This window comes from Carassius gibelio, chromosome B3 (genome assembly GCF_023724105.1).
Source record: "Carassius gibelio isolate Cgi1373 ecotype wild population from Czech Republic chromosome B3, carGib1.2-hapl.c, whole genome shotgun sequence".
Taxonomy (NCBI): Eukaryota; Metazoa; Chordata; class Actinopteri; order Cypriniformes; family Cyprinidae; genus Carassius; species Carassius gibelio.
The window spans coordinates 40,792,702-40,814,914 of NC_068398.1; the positions used below are offsets into that span (position 1 = coordinate 40,792,702).

Below are 22,213 nucleotides of genomic sequence, written 5' to 3' on the forward strand. Positions count from 1 at the left end.
TATGTTACATTGTCTCTGTTCTACATCACAAAGGAACAAAAAAAGAAAATAAAAATGTCTCAAAGAAAAGTATTTTTACTTTTTTTTTTTACTTACTGAGTTTACACATTGCAATGTATTGTTACCAAATGGAAAACTTTAAGTTTTGATTTCCATTGTAGGAGGCAATAAATTGAGTAGCCTGTTCCAAAGAAAGTATTGAATTTTGGGGTCTTAAATTATATTTATTGAGTTTTTAAAAAGGTCTTAAAAAGCATTACATTTTACTTTTAAAATGGTGCAAGAACCCTGTATACTTAGGAACAGAGTATGGGCCTAATCTAGACCATGTTTTAACTAAAAAGTTTTGTGTAGGTTCTTTTTTTTTTTTTTCATTGCATCTGAAAATGACTTTGTGCATCACATTCAGAACCTGCCTCCCCCGATGCTCAGCTGTGGATGATTACAAAATGTTTGATATAAATATTGCTGTCCCATTTTATATATGAATTGTTCATAAAAAAAAAAAAAAAAAAATCTAAATATGTTAGTTTTATGCTAACATGCAATCAAGGTCATCTGAAAATATATAAGTTTATTTAGGCTATTTAACATGCGCTGTGACATTTTTCCATTTCAACTCATAAACTCTTTAAGATTTTAAAGTCAGTTTAATAGTATTGGAATTCAATTTGAATCTAGTATTAAAAAGGTTTTAATTGGTTAAATATTTTTCATGAATTAATATGTTAACATTACTTTTTTGTCATACCATTTTTTATGAGCTACATTCATTTATCGAAACCAAGCAGCCACTTTTTTCTTTTTTTAAATCTATTAAATCGCTTGCATATCTCCTTCAACGAGGAAATTATTCTTTATATATATATATATTTTTTTTAGTAAGGTGCCACTGTCAGGAAGTCAAAAGATAATAACATCATTAGATCATTAAAGTTGCCAATTAACTTCAGAAATGGAAAATAATGGTTAATTGAGATTCTTTTAATTTTTATTTATAATGTTTATTCTTTTTTAAAATAAGTGTTTATTCTTTAAGAAGGTACAGAATAAGGAAAAATCTAAATATTTGTAATGATAACATATTTTGAATAATATAGGCCTATGTCTGCCTGCCAACTCTCTAACAGCATTAACTTGAAATATTCCTTCTTCAGGCAGACTGAATATTTTCCTGCCTTGCTAAATGTTGGGTCAGTTAGCACCAGTCGCTGTAAAGCGGGAGCAGCTGACGGAGGAATTCCGCTTGGTCTTAAAGCCTTCCACAAGCGCCTATGTTCACAAATTACAATGTTCTTCATAAAAATAAAGATTAATTATCAATTGATAATTTACTAATATTTTGGTCTAGTGATAATAATTGTATGTGCTGTGAGAAAATAACGAATACAAAGAGTAGGGCTGCTGTGAGTGCAGGCATGTTTCAGCAACAGAATCAGAATGAGCTTTATTGGCAGGTATGTTCACACATACAAGGAATTTGTTTTCGTGACAGAAGCTCCGCAGTGCAACATAATGATAGTGACAGAACAAAAAACACAATAAAAGAATAAAAAATCCAAAAAAGTAGGTAAGGAATGACAATGTATGGCAGGTATATTACAATGAGCAGTTATATGGAATAAAATCACTTTCAAAAATAATTGTATGTAATTCAAAACATTTGTGTGTAATTTTAATATACTCGTGCATAATTTAAAACTATTGTACGTAATTCTGTTTTTTGTCAGAGTTGGATTCCAAAATCTACGGCCACGACAGTTTACAGATACGCAATTCTGTGTGTTTTTTAGAGTACAACTCTAAAATGTACGACTGTGACAGTTTACAGACATGGCGCTTGTTTTCACAATAGCTCTGTTACACACACGACATGCGAATTACGACCACGAAGTGCGGTGTGCGAAACGACTGTCAAAAATACGTCATCAAGGTCACAGGCATTATTATCCAAGGGAAGATGAATCGATTCAACGAAGTGCGCATGCGCCCCACCAAAGTTTTAAACCACTGGCGCCGAAATGGCGGATCAGCAGCCAAGCGCTCACTCCTCGTCTCAGGTAAGTTACTTTTTTTTTTTTTTTATCTGACATGTTTAAACAGGGGTCATCAAACCTGTTCCTGGCGGTCATGAGGTCGGAGCTAAACTCTGAAGGACACGGGCCCTCCAGGACCGAACTTGACGACCCCTGTGTTTAAGGGTTAACATTAGTTATAACTAATAACAGAGAATAGCAGTATTACAGAGATAGTGTAGTAGGTAAGATAAGCTCTCAGAGTACATGTAACGTTAGGTGCTTAAAGAAGACAGTTGTTTAGAACATGAGACAATAGTAAGGAGAATGCAGAAGACAAAAGGTAGGCAAAATAAAAAGTAAATCCCCAGTAACAGTCCCACGGACCCAACCCCAAACCCCATCTCTGGATTAGTAATTAATAAAGGCTAGTTTCTAAAGTACTTATTCCTGCCTCTCTGTATTAATGCTCATGGGTAGCCTATAGCCCCTTTCACACTGCACGTCGGACCCAGCATATTGCCGCAATATTGCCGGGTCGCCTTCTGTGTGAAAGCAACCAAGTCCCGGGATTGATCCCGCATTGAACCTGGGTCGGGGACCTAGTAATATTGCCGGGTTCGACCTGAGACGAGCGCTGTGTGAACAAAAGCCAGATCTAATGCCATGTTGAAGTGATGATGCGACTCTTTTACCGGCTGTTTTGAAGGAAGATCAACGTTCGAGACAAAAAAATATGTGCAAACTGTAATGAAGCAGAGATCAGTTAGTCCCTCACTTTCCGTGCTGAAGCTGTGATCGTTCACTTGCTTCGTGAAAGTATAACGTGCCTAGCGTTTTCGACTCGTACATTATACGTCACGCGCTGATGTCACGTGTCATTACGGGATCTTTACTGGTTGTGTGTGAAAGCACTCACATATCCCGGGTAATCACTGGAAGTGTGAACGTATAAAATCTAGTGTCCCGGGAACAATTGCCGGAACACTTTTCCCATGTATTTGCAGGAATGGCAGTGTGAAAGGGACTTAAATGGGTTCCATTCAGACCTTAATATTAAGTATTTTACTGTTATCAACAAGATTGAACAAGACATTTTCACCTGGCTATACCCAATGTGTAGATCTGTTGTGGTATTTATGCAAATTAGCACATACGTAATTAGATTATACACCGTTTGTCCATGTTAACAAACAATTAAAAAAAAGTTTAATACATTTTTTGTTTGTCTTGATGTAAGTAATCAACTCATTTTCATGGTGATATCTAAAGGTTAAAAATGTTACCCTATTCACGTGAGAAAAAGAATGAATAGGCTATATTTGGGTCTTTTTCGAAACTTTCCCCTAATGGGATTTTTCTAGGCTTTTTTTTTTCCTTACTCAAGAAATATTGATACAAAATCAGTTTGCTTCTGTTGCAATTTGTTCAAGGTTGACCCCCATTTTGGCTTAAAATGACTGGACTATAATAAAAGATAGAATTTTGTCTTAAGTAATATTAATGTCAGAGTAATTTGACTTACAGGGACCGCTGCTGACGCACCTACTAGAACGCCTCAGGTCACGAATAAGTGCATTTTTAGACGGACATCAGCTGGACTTGGACTATTTTCAGTATGTTATCAATTAAGAAGTGTTTATTTTGTCATCAGCCTCCACTATCTTTGATGTGCCAAATTATATTTTGGAGACCCTCATGGATTTACAACAAAAAATTAATGTAGCTCTTTCCCAAGAGGTGGCCCCAGTTCTTACAAGGGAATGTGGTGGTGGACGAGGTCGACCTAAGTTTATTGTTTCCGAGGAAATGCTGTCCCCTCTCATAGAGATGTCTTTACCAGTTTCTTGTATTGCAAACATTTTAGGAGTAAGCCAGTCAACTATCTTTCGCCAAATGCGTGACTTGGGTTTGTCTGTAAAAACTACGTATAGCACCATATCTGACAATGAATTGGATAATGCCATTTTGGCCATCAAAAGAAGACTCCCAAATGCTGGATATAGGATGATATATCTGATAAAGGCTGCCTGCAAGCAGACGGACAAAGAGAGCAATGGAACCACATAAAAGAATCCATGCACAGAGTGGATGCCCCCGGAATATTGGAAAGGATAACACAGCTGGGGTGTATTGTCAAGAAGTCATATTTTGTTCAAAGTCCACTGTCCTTAGTCCATATTGACACGAATCACAAGCTCATAAGGCATGTTCTTATATTTTACCTACGGAAGTGTAATGTTATGCAATATTACGTTTAACATGGTTTTACTTTGAAGGTACAACAACATCATATTTGGTGGGATAGACGGCTTCTCACGAAAGGTAAACACATTTATTTCCAAGCCAGTGGAATCTATCTATCAATCAATACTATTACTTATCTATCTATAATCTGACTATCTATCTGTGTTTGAATGTATTGAATGCTTTAATGTATTACATTCTCTCTTTTTTGGTATAGATCATGTACCTGGAACCAGCAACAAACAACTGTTCAAGCACTGCCTTATCATTCTTTCTCCAGTCTGTGCAAAAACATGGCTGGCCTTCGGGGTAGGAAAAAATAGTTTTTCTGCTCACTTGCTTGCATTTAGTTAAACCCTCATCCGTCCCTCAGGTCATTTTTACCCAAATCTGATTTTCCCCAAAATTATAAAAATCATGTGTTGATCCGAGATTTATTTACTTTTGTCATACTTGCACCAGGAATACACACACCGACAAAAACGAAGTGGATTTGAGTAGTTTAAATGAGTGCAATAAAAAAAGTAACAAAAGTGTCCGTATGGGTCATTTTGACCCACAAAGGAATGAATGGAATTTACGAGAAAACAGCATTTTTTTATTACCTTTATATATATATATATATATATATATATATATATATATATATATATATATAAATATCCAGAATAAAAGGTAAATTTAATAAAAAATCACCCAAAAATAATAGAAAAACAATTATTTAGAAATAAATTATAAAAATGGAATCTAAGATTTCTGGCCCTCGGGTCATTTTGACCCAGGAAGGACACTTCTGTTATAGGTTCAGGAGGGACTGATGAGTAAACGTTTATTTATATTTTCTTAACATTATGGCATTCAAGCAGATTTAACCACTCCTTTCACCCCTCCATTTCAGGGTCCGGGGTGATGAAGGTGTGGAAAATGTGGCAGTTGCAGACACCATGTTTCGTGTGAAAGGGACTAGAAGAAAAGCTTCATTACTGGGAAAAGCTTACATAATCAGAGGTAATAATCAAGTAAGGATGTCACACTACCGTGTAATTTATAATTTTTAATTGATACATTTTGTATTCTCTAGAATTGAACGCCTGTGGTGAAACGTCTGGGTCAGCGTAACACAGCTGTATTACGACATACTTCACAGCCTTGAGGAAGATGGCTTGTTGGACTTGTCAGATTCCCTTTATGTGTTTTGTGCACATTATGTCTTCCTCCCATGTCTGAAGCGTGACCTCCACAGTTTTTCTGAAGGCTGGGACAATCATCCATTACGGTCTGAAAATGGGCTTACCCCTAACCAGATGTGGATAATGGGACACATGCACACCTCATCTGGAGACAATGAAGAGAGTTTTCAGGTTTGTTTTTTTAAATTGATTTTATATGCCTTCAAGTTATACAGGGCGTGCAGAATTATTAGGCACGTTGATTTTCTGATCATATTTTATTCCCAGGCACATTTTGTCAATTCCAAACCATATTAATCTTAACTACTATTAATTTTGTATTTAATCATTTATATCTGATATATAATTGCTCATGAAGGCTGGAAATGAAAAATGCCTTTAAAGGGGGGGGGGGGGGGTGAAATGCTATTTCATGCATACTGAGTTTTTTACACTGTTAAAGAGTTGGATTCCCATGCTAAACATGGACAAAGTTTCAAAAATTAAGTTTTACTTTTGAAGGAGTATTTCTGTTCCAAAAATACTCCTTCCGGTTTGTCACAAGTTTCGGAAAGTTTTTTTCAAGTATGGCTCTGTGTGACGTGAGATGGAGCAGAATTTCCTTATAAGGGTCCTAAGGGCACGTCTGCCGGAAGAGCGCTCGCTCCCGTATAGCAGAGCACTGACTGAGAGCACAACAGACATTCACTGATCAGAGCAAGAGCGTCGCGAAATGTCACAAAAGGAGTGTGTTTTTGGTTGCCAGGGCAAGACAACCCTGCACAGATTACCAAAAGAGAAACAGCATTAAGGGACCAGTGGATGGAGTTTATTTTTACAGAGCATCAACGGAGTTGTGCAAGTGTTTGTTCCCTGCATTTCGAGGTTGCTTGTTTTACAAACAAGGCCCAGTTTGACGCCGGATTTGCACATCGTTTATTTCTTAGGGATAATGCAGTCCCAACGAAAAAGGGTCACGATCGTGTGTTGGAACCGCATGCGGCGAGTAAAACTGCTTAAAATATCTCTGCCTCCCCTGCCGGAGACCCGGGTTCGAGCCCCGCTCAGAGTGAGTCGTTGCTGTTGCTGCTCTCGTTCAGTTTCAGCCTCGGGATCTGATTCTGGATAATAAATAAACGGCTGAATCTGACTGTTAGCCATGGTTTGTTTTGGATGATGTTTTTATTTTCCCTCACGGTAATGTCACAGCTTCCAAACGCTCTCAACGCAAAAGCTTACTCGCGCTCGTGATTCTTTAGCTCCGCCTACACGTCACTCCTCCAGCCGGTCGTGTTTTTCCGGAAAAAAACGGTACAGACTATCTTTCTCTTATGAATATAATAAAACTAAAGACTTTCTGGAGTTATGAAGGATGCAGTACTACTCTATAGGTACTCAAGATTAACAAGATATTGAGTGAAAACGAGCATTTCACCCCCCCTCCCCAGAATTATTAGGCACATTTTATTTTAGATAAAACAAGCCAAAAAAGAGATTTAACTCAGACTGAAAAGTCAAAAATTATTAAATCCCCATGAGAATGCAATAATAATGCATTTTTCATTTCCAGCCTTCATGAACAATTATATATCAGTTATAAATTATTAAATACAAAATTAATAGTAGTTAAGATTAATATGGTTTGGAATTGGCAAAATGTGCCTGGGAATAAAATATGATCAGAAAATTACGCCCTGTACTGTCAAATTGTGCTTTTGCATGATGCGTGAAATACATTTTTTATTTTATTTCATTTAAGAACTAAACAAAGGAACAATTTTACTCAGTGATTCAAAGAGAAGCTGAAAGTTACTGTTTCAACATGCTGTCACCACCAAATACATTTAAACATTGTCAAATGACTGCATGCATGCAAATGAGTACATACGCTTACAGTTGGAAAACACACAGTGTGTTTTGTGTCACAGTCGTGATTGAACTTCACAGTGATGTTGAAATCCTTCTGGTCACTGGGGAGAATAGGCTTATGTCTCTGGCCTGTCATCCACTGCATAACTTTACCTGCAGTCATGGTTCAAGTGGTTTGTGTGAGAAAACGAACAGTATTTATATCGTTTACCTCTTGTACACAACCACATCCAAGTGATCTGAGGGCGCGCGCGCTTCCTGGTGTGTGACATGTGCACGCGTTCTGGCTTAGTCTGCGCAAGTGCTGGTTGTGTATAAGAGGTAAACGATATAAATACTGTTCGTTTTCTCACACAAACCACTTGTTTCGTGTCTTAGGCCATCAATGTGTCCTTACAATGGGGAATTGTTTAATTTGGACTTCTCTGTGCATGGTCTTTGAGACAGTGACCATAGACCTCCATTATATGACTGACAGACAAGAACGGTTTGACCTAAAAATATCAAAATTGAAACTACTGCGGAAACAAATACACTTACATCTTGGATGCCCTTGAGGTAAACTAAAACATACCAACATTTTATTTCAAAGTGAACTATCCCTTTAACATGTCCTCATTATGAAAACACCATAAGAACCACAATGGTTTACCCTGTCATCTTTTTCCCCTGGACAAACAATGGTAGACATAAGTCTGGATGCATTTCCATGACTTTCTAGAGATCGTAGAGCTTCAGGCCTTTTCTCAGCTGATCAAGCATTGGAACAACTCCATAGAGGAGTGTAAAACAATGGCTCTAGAGGCAAATGTAATTTTTCATCAAATGTTTAAAACACTAAACATTAAAAAAATATATATATACAGTAGAGCCCGACCGATATTATCGGCCGATATGAGCTAATTGCATTTAAATCGGCATTTAATCGAGTCTCATGCTTCACTCATGTTATGAGTGTTGCATAGTTTGCCCACCAGAGGGAGGTCAACTCCAGAGTTGACAACAGCGCCAGAAATTCACTACAGAAGAAAGCGATCAGCCAAGCCACGGAGATGTACTGTTTTGACGGTGAGTCTGTCGTTCGTCATGTGAAATGATTGTAGATTTAGTTCATACACTGTATATAAAAACGGTGTGGTAGTTCTAGCTAACGGTCCTATCATTATTACTTCTAAATATTCTCTAACATCACTTACAGCCGCTAATGCATTGCTATATTAGATTAGCCACAAAGCTAATACCATGTTTATCAGTGGAAGAGCGCGAACGTTAATAAGAGGTCACTATAAATATAACTAACTATAACAGTGGTTCCCAACCTTTTTCAACTCGCGGCCCACACAACCAAACACATATGTTTGCGCGGCCCACTTCAAAAAAATTAACTGACCCCGCTATTGTTGGGTTAATAACTTAGTACTCAGAAGCTAGATTTTAAACTATATTTATTGAATAAACTAGGGCTGTGCGATATGGAAAAAAAAAAAAAAAAACTATCGCGATTTTTTTTTATCAATTTTGCAATTGTGCTTTTACAGTCATAAATGCATTCAGGATTAATTTGAAACATATTTCCAAAAGAAAACCAATCAGAGCTTTATCAAAAAGTTGTAACATCTCTAGAACAGACATAAGTCAAAATTATCACTATAGTGAAGATGTAAAAAAATGTATAGACTTGTGGCAAAAAAAAAAAAAAAAAAAAAAAAATCCTGTATACAGGGACTTTTTTTTCTTTTTTGCCATGCATTGTTCATAGAGCTCATTAATTGTAGCGGTGCCTCAGGTGTTTGCAGTGTGTATACAGTATGTGTATGCGGTCAGCAGTGAGAGCGCATAAATATAACGCGAAAGCACATTAAAATAATGCACGAGTGCGAATCTCGCTGTTCGCAGCAGATTTCCTTTGCTCTGTCACAAAACCGATCGTGCTTGCTCAGATACACGCTGCTTTGCGAGGAGAGAGTGTGCACACTTAAAACGTGTCTCTTCTCACTTAAACTGCATCCTGTTCACTAACAAATTCAATCTATGCTCATGTGTTAGACATGAATTATTTTTGCACGTTTTTATTTCTAGCCTTTTACCGCAGTGAGAACGCTCTGATCCGTCAACATTGGCTCAGAAAAAAGGCGCATCACAGACAGTGTGTGAACCTGGAGTTAGACATATGCGCACGCTCAAATCGTGATTTTAGAAAATAATTGGCGGCCCACCTGCAATACCATGGGCCGCGGACCACAGGTTGAAAACCACTGAACGTAAGCGTTTAACTTATTCTTATTCTATTGCGGTGTGTTTCCCACATAATGACCGCGTAATGGGCCTTTCACACAGGACGCGGTATGCACAGCACTTGCCGCTGGGTTCAGCGTTGCCCTTCAGATACAACGCGATTTGTGCTGCGCTATGGTGTAGGCGGAGTTTTAAAAACTTTTAGCATCTGTTGTTCCTCCTTTCGGTCAGCAGCAAACATGTATCTGTCTCGTTGTAAGAAGCGAGCGATATCGCTTGCCTGCTGATGAGAATTAAGAGAGATTCAAGGAAGAAGAGGCTACCCTCAGGTTCAGAAAACAATTTGGTGAATTCAGGCTGGTTACGTTACTCTAACGCTAATATAGCTTCCTTTTTAGCAGGCCCCTTGAATCCTTGCTATTAACTTGTTTGAAGGTGGTTTTTCTCAAAATTGACAGCGGTGTGTTCATGACACTAACGTTAACCATTCAACTTCGAATTGATTCCGTAATCTTCCAGTAACAGTAGGCTATAACTTTACATTCGCCAGCGCATGACGATGTTTTGATTCAGACTGCACAAAGAGAAGAAGAGAAGATATATGGGTCCATTGTGAATGTGTCTGTGAGAGCAACTATAGTGTAGTTACAGTAACTACAGTAGGTGCGTCAGAAATGATTAAATCAGAGGGGACATGTAAATAATTGTGAGCTGAACTAGCGCTTTTTTTCTTTCTCCTTTTTTTTTCTTACATATTGTTTCAAAGCAGATTTACAGACATAACAGGAAAATGTTGAAATAATATTGTTAATTATAAGTAGGTAATACCTATTGCTTGACAAAAAAAAAAAAAATATATATATATATATATATCATTTTTGCCTATGTAGGAGATCCCTGTTTATTATTATTATAATTCAAATGATGACATGATTAATGATACATGGTGATACAAGGTGTATGCTGTAGCAGCAAAGTGTGGGACTACTTCTGCAAATACTTTAACTTTAGTATTCTAATTTATTTACAGTACACACACAGAATGTTAAAACCAGCTTCAACTGGAAGAAAGTAAAAGTGTTAAATGTTTAAAACCAGACTGTTTTTTGATCATTAAAAAATATATACTTTTGATGTGCAATTGTTTAGTCATTGAGACTGTAATCTAAGGCTTTTTTTTCTAACATAATCCATTCTGGAAAATGGTTTATACAGACCACATACATAGAACAGGCAGATATTTTGCTATTGAATGTTGTGTAAGTGCAGTTTATAGGAAATGGGTCTAATATCCAGATTATTTTTAAAATCAAAATATCGGCTTATAAATCGGCCCTTTCGAGTTAATATCGGTATCGGCCCCCAAAAATCCATATTGGTCAGGCTTTAATATACAGTAACTCAATTTTGATGCACTATATGATAAATGTGATGCTTTTTGTTATTTACTATACATTTCATAAGATTACAAATGCAGGTAAAATTAAACTTTTTGTAATCCGAGGAGAATAGAAAGTATAGTTAAACTTGTGTTGCTTTTCATGTTGGCAGACATTTTTCCAGTTTATCCACAGCTTAAAATCTCATCTGTAAGCTCACTCATGTCATCTGTTGAGTTAACCTAAATACAGAGAAATAGATTACAGAATACTTATTCACTTTTACAGAGTTAAACATTACTATATTTTACTTACATTTCAGGTTACTATTTTACCTTCTCAATGAGCAGGGAGAATTCTAAATCTGTGACATCACTGGTAGTCACCTGTATACTGTCATAATCTCCAGTGCAAAGATATTGGAAACACCACGCGCGCAAAAAATAAACGGCGGTGGTCCTCCTTGTGCTAGACTGACAGCCATAATTTCTCCTGCACTTCTAATACCATACCACAGTGGATAAAACAAAACCTTGAATCAACCAAAAAGGTTTATTGAAACATGTTTAAAAAATTTTAAGGGATTCTCCACTGTTTTTTCATATTCAACAGTTATTCACTTAACCAAGACGAGTTGATGCATACCTCTCTCATCTCAGTGCGTGCACTTAATCGCTCTAGCGATTAAAAGATAACTATAATGTATGGCGTAATAGCACTTTTGGGAGTACTTCGACTGGAGCTGTAAAAAGTCACGCCTGATCCTCTTCCTCTCACTTCTGTCAATAGTGGGACGAGGATCAGGCATGACTTTTTACTGCGCCAGTAGAAGTATTCCCAAAAGTGCTATTACGCCATACATTATAGTTATCCTTTTTAACCCGCTTACTTGCTAAATTCACTTCTAAATTCATTGCTGCTAGATACCATTGAATATACTGGGCTAAGCTAAGTGCTTTCAAAGTCACCGCGCGCTAGAGCGATTAAGTGCACGCACTGAGATGAGAGAGGTATGTATCAACTCTTCTTAGATAAGGGAATAACAAAGTTTAATATGAAAAAATGGTAGAGTATCCCTTTAACTGATCAAATATTGCGTACCTGAAGTAGTTACGATCCAAGCTGTTGAGACAATAGACTGGATTTTTCCCTTTTTTATCTACACCAGTGAAAAAAGTCTTGTTTCAATCTCTGCAATCATTTCTAGACAACAAATATAACCGGTTTAAAATCTGATCTGACAAAATGTCTGCTTTAAAATATAAAACGTACATTTTATAATAAACTAAATTAATTATACCTGTTAAGAACTCCTTGCTAAGAGCACCAGAGTCAACCCCAGCTTCTCAGGGTAAAAAAAAGGTAACCTTTAGTCTGTCTTTGGGTGACGAATTCTTTTGGCGCTACCACTGCTGCATTCCTCTGTTGTAGATGTCATTCCGAGAAATGCAGATGGAAAAGGTGTTGGTTTGATCAACTTTACTGCCGATCCAATTCAGAATCTCCCCAGGACTTTGTAATAGAAATAAACAGAAATGAAACATGAAATGTGCCAGCAAAGCAAAACAAACACTTTCTTAATATACCATTTTTACCTTTGAAGTGTATTTATTGGGTCACTGAAGTTATCATCATGTTCTGCACACAAACAAAAACAAAAAATAAATGCTTTGATATTTCAAATTGCTGGATAGGAAACATTGAAATGATTAATATTAGATAAGTGACACTAAACTATTTAGTAATTTACTGTAATCCACAGTTGGCTGCTGCATGTATCTCTATAACATCACTGTCAAAGGTTTTCTTGCACAGTGGATACTCAGCAGTCTGATGTGACATTAAAATACTGAGTTAAATTACACATAAACAATCTTTTAGGAACCATGCATAAACCATAAACTGAAAATGCATATATTTTTTTAAACACATAAGTAGATAAATACATATCCTTTTCACCTTCTCTGTCCAGACTTCATTTATATTTGAAGCACAGCTTTCAATATCTGGTGACTTTTCCAATTCCTGAAAACGTAAAAATCACATAAAAATGGTGTTTTCAGAGCTTATCAAATATTAAAAAAAGATCAGTATATATATTTTTTTTTTAAACACACGCCTCTTTCCAAGTGTCAATAGAAGTTGAATTAGCTTCTTGTGGGGAGTATGGGGACTTCTCCATCGACTGGAAATAAAACAGAAACTCATCAACCTTGTTTTTAGAGCTCACTGATGACTAAAATAAACATCTGACTTACATCATCACTTGAGATACACAAATCCACATGTTCCATCTTACAGTGTTTTATGTGTACTGGAAGGCACTGAAGGGGAACCATTTTGCTGCATAGCAGGAGCGTAGCCATCTTTTCAGAAGTGAGGGGGACAGAAATTAATATATATATATATATATATATATATATATATATATATATATATATATATATATATATATATATATATATATATAAATATATATACACACACACACACTACAATATAATATAAAACATTATAATAGAACATTTCTGCAATCTATAGCCTACCAGTCAACAGTTTTTGAACAGTAAGATTTTTTTTATGTTTTTAAAGAAGTCTCTTCTGCTCACCAAGCCTGCATTTATTTGATCCAAAGTACAGCAAAAGTTTTTACTATTTAAAATAACTATTTTCTATTTGAATATATTTTAAAATGTAATTTATTCCTGTGATCAAAGGTATATGTTCAGCATCATTACTCCAGTAGTGTCACATCCTTAAGAAATCAAATCATTCTAATAGGCTGATTTGCTGATTATCTATATTTAAAACATGAGTAAAAAAAATTCAGCATTATTTGATGAATAGAAGGATAATAAGGTATATTAATGTCTTCGTGTTTCCAAAAGTTTAAATTCTGTCAAAACAACTGTTTTTATATAGCGATAGCTGGACGCTGTTGCCCATATTAGGAGTTTCCTGAAATGACTTTGAGTTTAAATCTATATTTATTCACACCAGCTCTTGAAAACATCTATGCGAACACATTTGACTGAAAAAGTGCGGGGGACGAATTTCCATGATATTAAAAGTGGGGGGGACATGTCCCCAGCGTCCCCCGCGTAATCTATGCCCCTGCTGCATAGTGCACACTGGGCTTTGGGCATTTTTTCGAATTCCCTTGCATCAGGTGGTAATGGAGTTATGTCAATTTGCTCTTGCAGAGGAACTACATACATTGTGCTCTTTCTATTGCTGCTCACGGTTTTTAATTGCGGTCCATTATACCCATCAGGGTCAGGAGGGATGACAGTCAATTTCCGTTGACCACCTCCACCTATGAAGTATTTAACAGAATATAGAAAGACAATACACCAAAAATATTTAACAAATAGAATCCATCTGATATCTATAAACACATATGATTTCAATTCACATAAGTTTTAAGTGGTTAGGAATTTTTTTTCAAAACGATCCTACATACCTGAGCACTTGTGAAGCAACCATCCTCCGCAGACTTTTGCTAGTTTTGGATATGCATTAACAAGCACGTCTGATAGCTTAATTATCAAAGGCAGAGTAAAACAGAGTAAGGAAGTTCACCCAACACAAAAAAACAAGAAAAAATACATTATTGATCTTACCTCTGAATGAGTCATGTTTTCGGTTATAGTTAATGATCTTCTCCCAAGTCCTTTAAGTGTAAGTTGTAATTCTGTCTCTCCTTTCTGCATTTTCTCATATTAAAGGTCAAAAAAAGGTTTTCTGTGGCCGTTTATATGGTCCAAAACGTTTTTTACCCCTCACTTCCTTTCTGAAGAATCCAGGAAATGACCTAAAAAGGACATTTTTATTTTGAGCCAGTTTAAAACATTGAGAACACTCACATGCACACTAATATATGTGATGTAATGTTAATGTGTGATGAAACTTATATACAGTATGTAATCAAAAAATATATATACTGTACAAACTGTATATTCCACCAGTACAGACACACACACATTTTATTAAAACAACAAATACATTGAGTCTCACACCTAGCCATTTCCTGCTGAACTGACTGCACATTTGACTTGGACCTTCTTTCTTCTGCTGACTGTATACTGATATTGGACTGGTTTCCCACTTTCGGTTGTCCAACACTTAAGGTGTTGGTCAACATCGACACCAGATTCTGGGCTGTATGCAAGATGTCACCTAATGGAACCTGATGAACAATGAAATATGACTTCAATACTTAAACAGTGAACACTTATATAACATGACCTGTGTATTAACGTACAGTGCACGTAACATGGCTGGTAGGAAGTCAACGCTTAAAATTGCTCATTCTTTTATGTAACCCTATCTCATCGCGCTACAGGCTGCAGTGATGAGCTTATCTTACCTACTACACTATCTCTGTAATATTGCTACTCTCTGTTATTAGTTATAACTAACGTTAACCCTTAAACACAGGGGTTGTCAAGTTCGGTCCTGGAGGGCCCGTGTCCTCCAGAGTTTAGCTCCGACCTCATGACCGCCAGGAACAGGTTTGATGACCCCTGCTTAAACATGTCAGATAAAAAAAATGTAATTAACTTACCTGAGACGAGGAGTGAGAGCTTGGCTGCTGATCCGCCATTTCGGCGCCAGTGGTTTAAAATTTTGGTGGGGCGCATGCAGTTTGTTGAATCGATTCATCTTCCCTCGGATAGTAATGCCTGTGACCTTGATGACGTATTTTTGACATCGTTTCGCACACCGCACTTTGTGGTCGTAATTCGCATGTCGTGTGTGTAACAGAGCTACTGTAAAAACAAGCGCCATGTCTGTAAACTGTCACAGTCGTACATTTTAGAGTTGTACTCTAAAAAACACACAGAATCGCGGATCTGTAAACTGTCGTGGTCATAGATTTTGAAATCCAACTCTGACAAAAAAATTTATTACGTACAATAGTTTTAAATTACGCACGAGTGTATTAAAATTACACACAAATGTTTTGAATTATGTACGATTATTTTTGAAAGTGATTTTATTCCATACAGTTATGTATGTACAGGTATAATATGTGCAAAAAATTTAAGTGTTTACTAAGTATGTATGTTAGATAAATAAGTGTATGTGTATATAAATATAAATAGTGTAGTGTTCCACAGTTATTATTAAGTGTTCACTAGATGGATTGCCGGAGGGAAGAAACTGTTCCTATGTCTGGTCATTTTGGTGCTCAGTGCTCTGTAGCGTCGACCAGATGGCAACAGTTCAAAGAGGGAGTGTGCTGGATGTGAGGGGTCCAGAGTGATTTTGACAGCCCTTTTGCTCACTCTGGATAAGTACAGTTCTTGAATAGAAGGAAGTGTTGTACCGATGATTTGCTCAGCAGTCCGGACTACCCTCTGTAGTCTTCTGAGGTCAGATTTAGAAGCTGAGCTGAACCAGACAGTTACTGAAGTGCAGAGGGTGGATTCAATGATGGTGGAGTAGAACTTTTTCAGCAGCTCCTGTGGCAGGTTAAACTTTCTCAGCTGGCGAAAAGGAAGTACAACCTCTGCTGGGCCTTTTTTTACGATTGAGTCCATGTGAATGTCCCACTTCAGGTCCTGAGGGTTTGTGGTACCCAGGAACCTGAATGACTCCACTGCAGTCACAGTGCTGTTCATGATGGTGAGTGGGGGGAGAGCAGGGGGGTTTCTCCTGAAGTCCACGTTCGTCTCCACTGTTTTGAGCATGTTAGACTCCAGGTTGTTGAGACTGCACCAGACAGCCAGCTCTTTAACCTCCTGTCTGTAAGCAGACTTGTCACCATCCTGAATGAGGCCGATGAGTGTAGTGTCATCTGCAAACTTCAGGAGCTTGACAGAGGGGTCCTTAGATGTGCAATCGTTGGTGTACAGGGAGAAGAGCAGTGGGGAGAGAACGCAGCATTAGGGAGCTCCGGTGCTGATTGTACGGGTGCTGGATGTGTATTTTCCCAGCCTCACTAGCTGCTTCCTATCTGTCAGGAAGCTGTTGATCCACTGACAGACGGAGGTGGGCACGGAGAGCTGAGTTAGTTTGGGCAGGAGGAGGTTTGGGATGATCATGTTAAAGGGGCCAGCTGGTTCGGCACAGGATTTCAGACAAGCTGGTGTAACACAATAGCCGCATTTCCACTGTCGGGCCAGTGCGAGCCAGGGCTTAAAGCGGGCCAGGCGGGGCTCATAGCCTCGGGCCAGTAGCACCGAGGCCAGAATAGCGCAGGGTTTCCACAGTTGAACCTGAAGCTCTGCTGCGCATCACTAAAACACGCCCTTTACACTCCTCTCAGAACAACGTCATGCAACCTCATCATTTGACCAACAAAGAGAAGTTATCAGAAAACTAAGAAATAAGTCACTGGAACATGCGCGATTACAAAACGAGCATGATAAAAACCGCCTGTTTGTTTGCATGCTTTGTTATATATTCAAATTCAAAATCATCTATGTTTTAACTATAGAATAAGTGATACATTGATCATATTGATTTAATTTATTTAATTTTTAGGACTCAAAATTAATCACACATAAATACACTTGTTTCTATTTTATTTATTTTTTTAGCTTATGAAAAGAGCCTGCTTATTCAGTCGAGTCTGTTTCTGTTTATTAGCCACAGTAGCCTTCACATTTAGAATGAATGATAATATCTCTGTTTTTATAAAAGCTCCTCAACAAAAACATTATTATATTTTTTTATGATAGGCAACGTGAGCTAAACTCTCAAGACGAGGCTTGTGACAGATAATACAAGTTACTAAATAAATATACGATTGTGATAGAGAATAAGAAGCTGACGTCTGATTTCTTCAAGTGGTCATATTTACCATATTTACTATGGTAACATGTTTAGAGTGCATAACTTTTACATCGCTTATAAATATTTCTGCCTTGTATGGTGATTATAATCCACAGTGGATCAAGTTATTTCAAACACTCGCTGGTGACTGAAAGTGAGTTTTGAGCTTGACTTATTTAAAAAAGTGTTTAATGCTGGTGTTAAAGCTGTTATCTTTCTGAAATGATCCTCAGCGCAGACTCTCTATTTTTATAAAAGCTCCCAAACTAAAATCATTATTATATTTTGATGATATGCAACGTGGAGCTAAACTCTTGAAACGAGACAACAGATAAAATGTTACTTAATAAATACACAATTGTGATAGAGAACAAGGTGACGTCTGATTTATCCAAGTGGTCATATTTACCATGTTTACTATGGTAACATAAATGTTTAGCGTGCATAGTCTTTTACATCGCTTATAAATATTTCTGCCTTGTTTAGTGATTATAATCCACATCGGATCAAGTTATTTCAAACGCTCGCTGCTGAGTTTTGAGCTCAACCTATTTTAAAAAGTCTTTAATACCGGTGTTAAAGCTCTTATCTCTCTGAAATTATCCGCAGCGCAGACGCTTTCTAGACGCGGAGAAACTCCGCCTTTGTTCATCCTCGCTTATCTGTATAGCAGGTGTGGGGGAGAGGGGGGATCCTGGAGGTGTGAATTGTGAGAGCGGTTGATTGGAGAGGTGTTCAGGGCGGGTTGCAGGAGTTGTTAATGGTGTGAACGGTTGTTACATTGCTACATGTGTGACTGCATCATATAATAATTATTAATTAATAATATTAATTATGTTCATCGTCTAGCTGACTACGTCTTGTATTCATTTTTTCTACAAATCCTGTCAAACGTGCACAAACTGACAGTCACCACCATAAGCTACTACTAAATATTGTAGAAACTAAATTTTCTGTAAAGTTGCTTTGTAACGATTTGTATTGTAAAAAGCACTATACAAAAAAACTTGAAAAAACTTGAATTGTTTGGAGAGGTGATCAGGGTGGGTTGCAGGAGTTGTGAATGGTGTGAACGGTTGTTTGGACAGGTGACCAGGGCAGGTTGCAAGAGTTGTCAATGGTGTGAATGGTTGTATGGGGAGGCGTTCAGGGCAGGGGATGGGTGTTCTTCTTTCAAACCTGCAGTAAAACTCATTCAGATCGTCTGCCAGTCGTTGATTCTCCACAGTGTTGGGGTGTGGTGTCTTGTAATTGGTGATCTCCATAGCCCCTTTCACACTGCCATTCCGGCAAATACAGGGGTAAAGTGTTCCTGTAATTGTTCCCTGGTCGTTAGATTTGGCACTTTCACACTGCCAGTGATGACCCGGTATATGTGCGTGCTTTCACACACAGCCCTTGAAGATCCCGTAACGACAAGTGATATCAGCGCGTGACGTGTAATGTACGAGTCGACAACGCTTGGCATGTTATACTTTAACTGAAGCAAGCAAACGATCTCGGCGTCAGCGCGGAAAGTGAGGAACTAACTGATCTCTGCTTCATTACAGTTTGCACATATGTTTTCGTCGCGAATGTTGATCTTCCTTCAAAACAGCCGGTAAAAGAGTCGCGCGATAACGCGCGTCATCACTTCGTTACGGAATTAGATCTGGCTTTTGTTCACACAGCGCTCGTTCCGGATCGATTACCGCAATGTTACTAGGTCCCCGACCCGGGTTCAATTCGGTAATCAATTCCGGGACGTGGTTGCTTTCACACAGAAGGCGACCCGGCAATGTTACGGGAATATTGCGGGTCCGACGTGCAGTGTGAAAGGGGCTCATTAGACTTTTCCACACTGATGCTGGGTCGTTGGAAGTGAACGGAGTCCTTATTTTTCCAGAATAATTCCTCTTTGCCACTTTGATCTCCTTTTCCAGTGTGTATTTAGCCTGTTTATACAGGACATTGTCCCCATTCATGTAAGCATCTTCTTTGGCCTGACAGAGCTGTCTGAGTTTTGCAATGAGACACAGTTTGTCACTGTTGTAATTTAGTTGAGTCCTGGTAGGAATACACATATAATTGATTAATTTAATTTAATAATTCATTACATTTATATAGCACTTTTCTAGGCACTCAAAGCGCTTTACATAGTAAGGGGGTATCTCCTCGTCCACCTGGATGATGCGACGGCAGCCATTATTGCGCCAGAACGCCCACCACACAACAGCTTATTGGTGGAGAGGAGACAGAGTGATGAAGCCAATCAGCAGATATTGGGATTGTTTGGAGGCCATGATGGTCAGAGGCCAATGGGCGAATTTAGCCAGGATGCCGAGGTCACACCTCTACACTTTTTGAAAGACATCCTGGGATTTTTTAATGACCACAGAGAGTCAGGACCTCGGTTTAACGTCTCATCCAAAGGACGGTGCTTGTTGACATCACTACACTACACTGGGGCGCTAGGACCCACAAAGACCACAGGGTGAGCACCCCCTGCTGGCCTCACTAGCACCTCTTCCAGCAGCAACCTAGTTTTTACAGGAGGTCTCCCATCCAGGTACTGGCCAGGCTCAGCCCTGCTTAGCTTCAGTGGGAAACCGGTCTTGGGCTCCAGGGTGATATGGCTGCCGGCTGCATATCTTCACAGAAACTGATGTAAGATGTTACAGTCTCTGTGAGTTCATCCAGATCGGTGGCAGCAGCTTCAAAAACACTCCAATCAGTGAGGTCAAAACAAGATTGTAAATCCTGCTCTGCTTCATTAGTCCATCTTCTTACAGTCCTTAATACAGGTTTAGCTGATTTAAGTGTCTGCCTGTAGATTGGTATAAGATGAACCAGACAGTTATCAGAACGTCCCAGAGCTGCTCGTGGAACAGAGTGATATGCATCCTTTATTGTGGTGTAAAAGTGATCCAATATATTACTGTCTCTGGTGGGACAAGTGATGTGTTGTCTGTATTTTGACATTTCACGGGAGATATTGGCTTTATTAAAGTCCCCAAGAATGATTAAAATGGACTCCGGGTGTTGTTGTTCTGTCTCTGTGATCTGATCAGCGAGTTTCTGTAAAGCCAGACTTACGTGCGCTTGCGGAGGAATGTAGACGCTCACCAGAATGAACGAGTGAAACTCCCACGGCTAGCAGTTAATGAGGAATGTTTAGAGATCTGAGAAGCACATCATCTTTAACACAGTTACATCTGTACACCACCGTTCATTTATGTAAAAGCATGTCCCGCCACTGCGTGCTTTGCCCATTGATTCTGTGTTGCGGTCTGCTCTGAACAGCATAAAGCCCGGCAGATAGAGCGCGCTGTCCGGTATGGCGTCATTCAGCCAAGTTTTCCGTGAAACACAGAGCAGCAGAGTGTGAGAAATCCTTATTTGTCCGAGAGAGCAGAAAGAGTTTTTCCGAGTTCCGTTTTGCTAGGTAGAGAGCGGAGATTCGCCAGATGGATGCTAGACAACGGCGTTCGAAATCTGAGTTTTCTGAGTTTCACGAGGTTGAATATATCGGGAGATGTGTGTTGACAAATGTCCAGCAATTCGTCCCTGGTGAAACTGATTGCAGGAATATAACTAAAGGCAAACTAACAAAAACACAAAAACAACTGCAGAGCACGTCACGGATGGAGCCATCCTGTATCGGCGCCAGCGCATTTCAAAACAGGAACATGTAAACACATCATTCCTCACAGCCAAAAAGCTCTCTTTTCAGTAGAACAATTGCCTCGTCATAATGTTGAAGAAAGGTTTTGATTCACTTCAAATGTTGACTACTGTATAGCGCAATATAGTTTATTAGTTATTATTACCTAGTTTCAGAGGAAGCTGCCTTACTAGGGATGTCCCGATCAGTTTTTTTGCCCTTGAGTCCGAGTCATTTGATTTTGAGTATCTGCCGATACCGAGTCCTGATCCGATACTACGAGCGAAAAAACAGATCCAGGATATTCAATAAATAACATTTTGAAATATATTCAAATATAAAACAGCTATTTTAAATAGGCTAGTAAAAATATTTCAAAATCTTACTGTTTTGCTGTACTTTGGATAAAATAAATGCAGGCTTGGTGAACAGAAGGGACTTCTTTAAAAAAAAAAAAAAAAAACTGTTCAAAAACTTCTGACTGGTATGTGGCGAGTTGGGCGGGGCCAAGGGACGTGGGAACAAGGAGTGAGGCCGGCAGAATGATTGGGAAATCAGCGACACCTGCGTCCCACCGCGGGTCTCGAGTCCCACGTAGGAGATGGAAGGATATAAAACTGGAGCGACGTCAGTGAGGGATGAGAGAGGACCAGTCTTGGGCTTTTAGTTGTGTTTTGGTTTTTATTTGAGCGCACCAGTCATCCGTGAGGGGCTGGTTCGCGGTTTTGTGTTTATTTTGAATTATTAAAATGATATTTGATTGTCCGCCGCTTCCCGCCTCCTCCTTCCGATGATTAGGAAGTTTTAATTCGTTACATGGTAGTATAGGCAAGTTTCATTTTTCTCTAATTTCTAGCTTTTAATTGGCTTAGA

The 22,213-nt window shown here is 38.4% G+C and overlaps 1 protein-coding gene and 1 long non-coding RNA gene across 7 annotated transcripts in view; both read left to right on the forward strand.

Moving 5' to 3' along the window:
* The window catches only part of LOC127953344 (zinc finger protein 271-like), an 838,866-nt gene that overhangs the window by 58,799 nt on the left and 757,854 nt on the right, over window positions 1–22,213 (forward strand). The window lies entirely within an intron of this gene.
* Window positions 933–22,213, forward strand: part of LOC127953482 (uncharacterized) — a 30,685-nt gene continuing 9,404 nt past the window's right edge. Inside the window, exons 1-4 of the long non-coding RNA XR_008153234.1 lie at window positions 933–4,340; window positions 4,480–4,571; window positions 5,161–5,270; window positions 5,344–5,623. This is a non-coding gene — a long non-coding RNA (uncharacterized LOC127953482). The remainder of the gene's footprint in view (window positions 4,341–4,479; window positions 4,572–5,160; window positions 5,271–5,343; window positions 5,624–22,213) is intronic.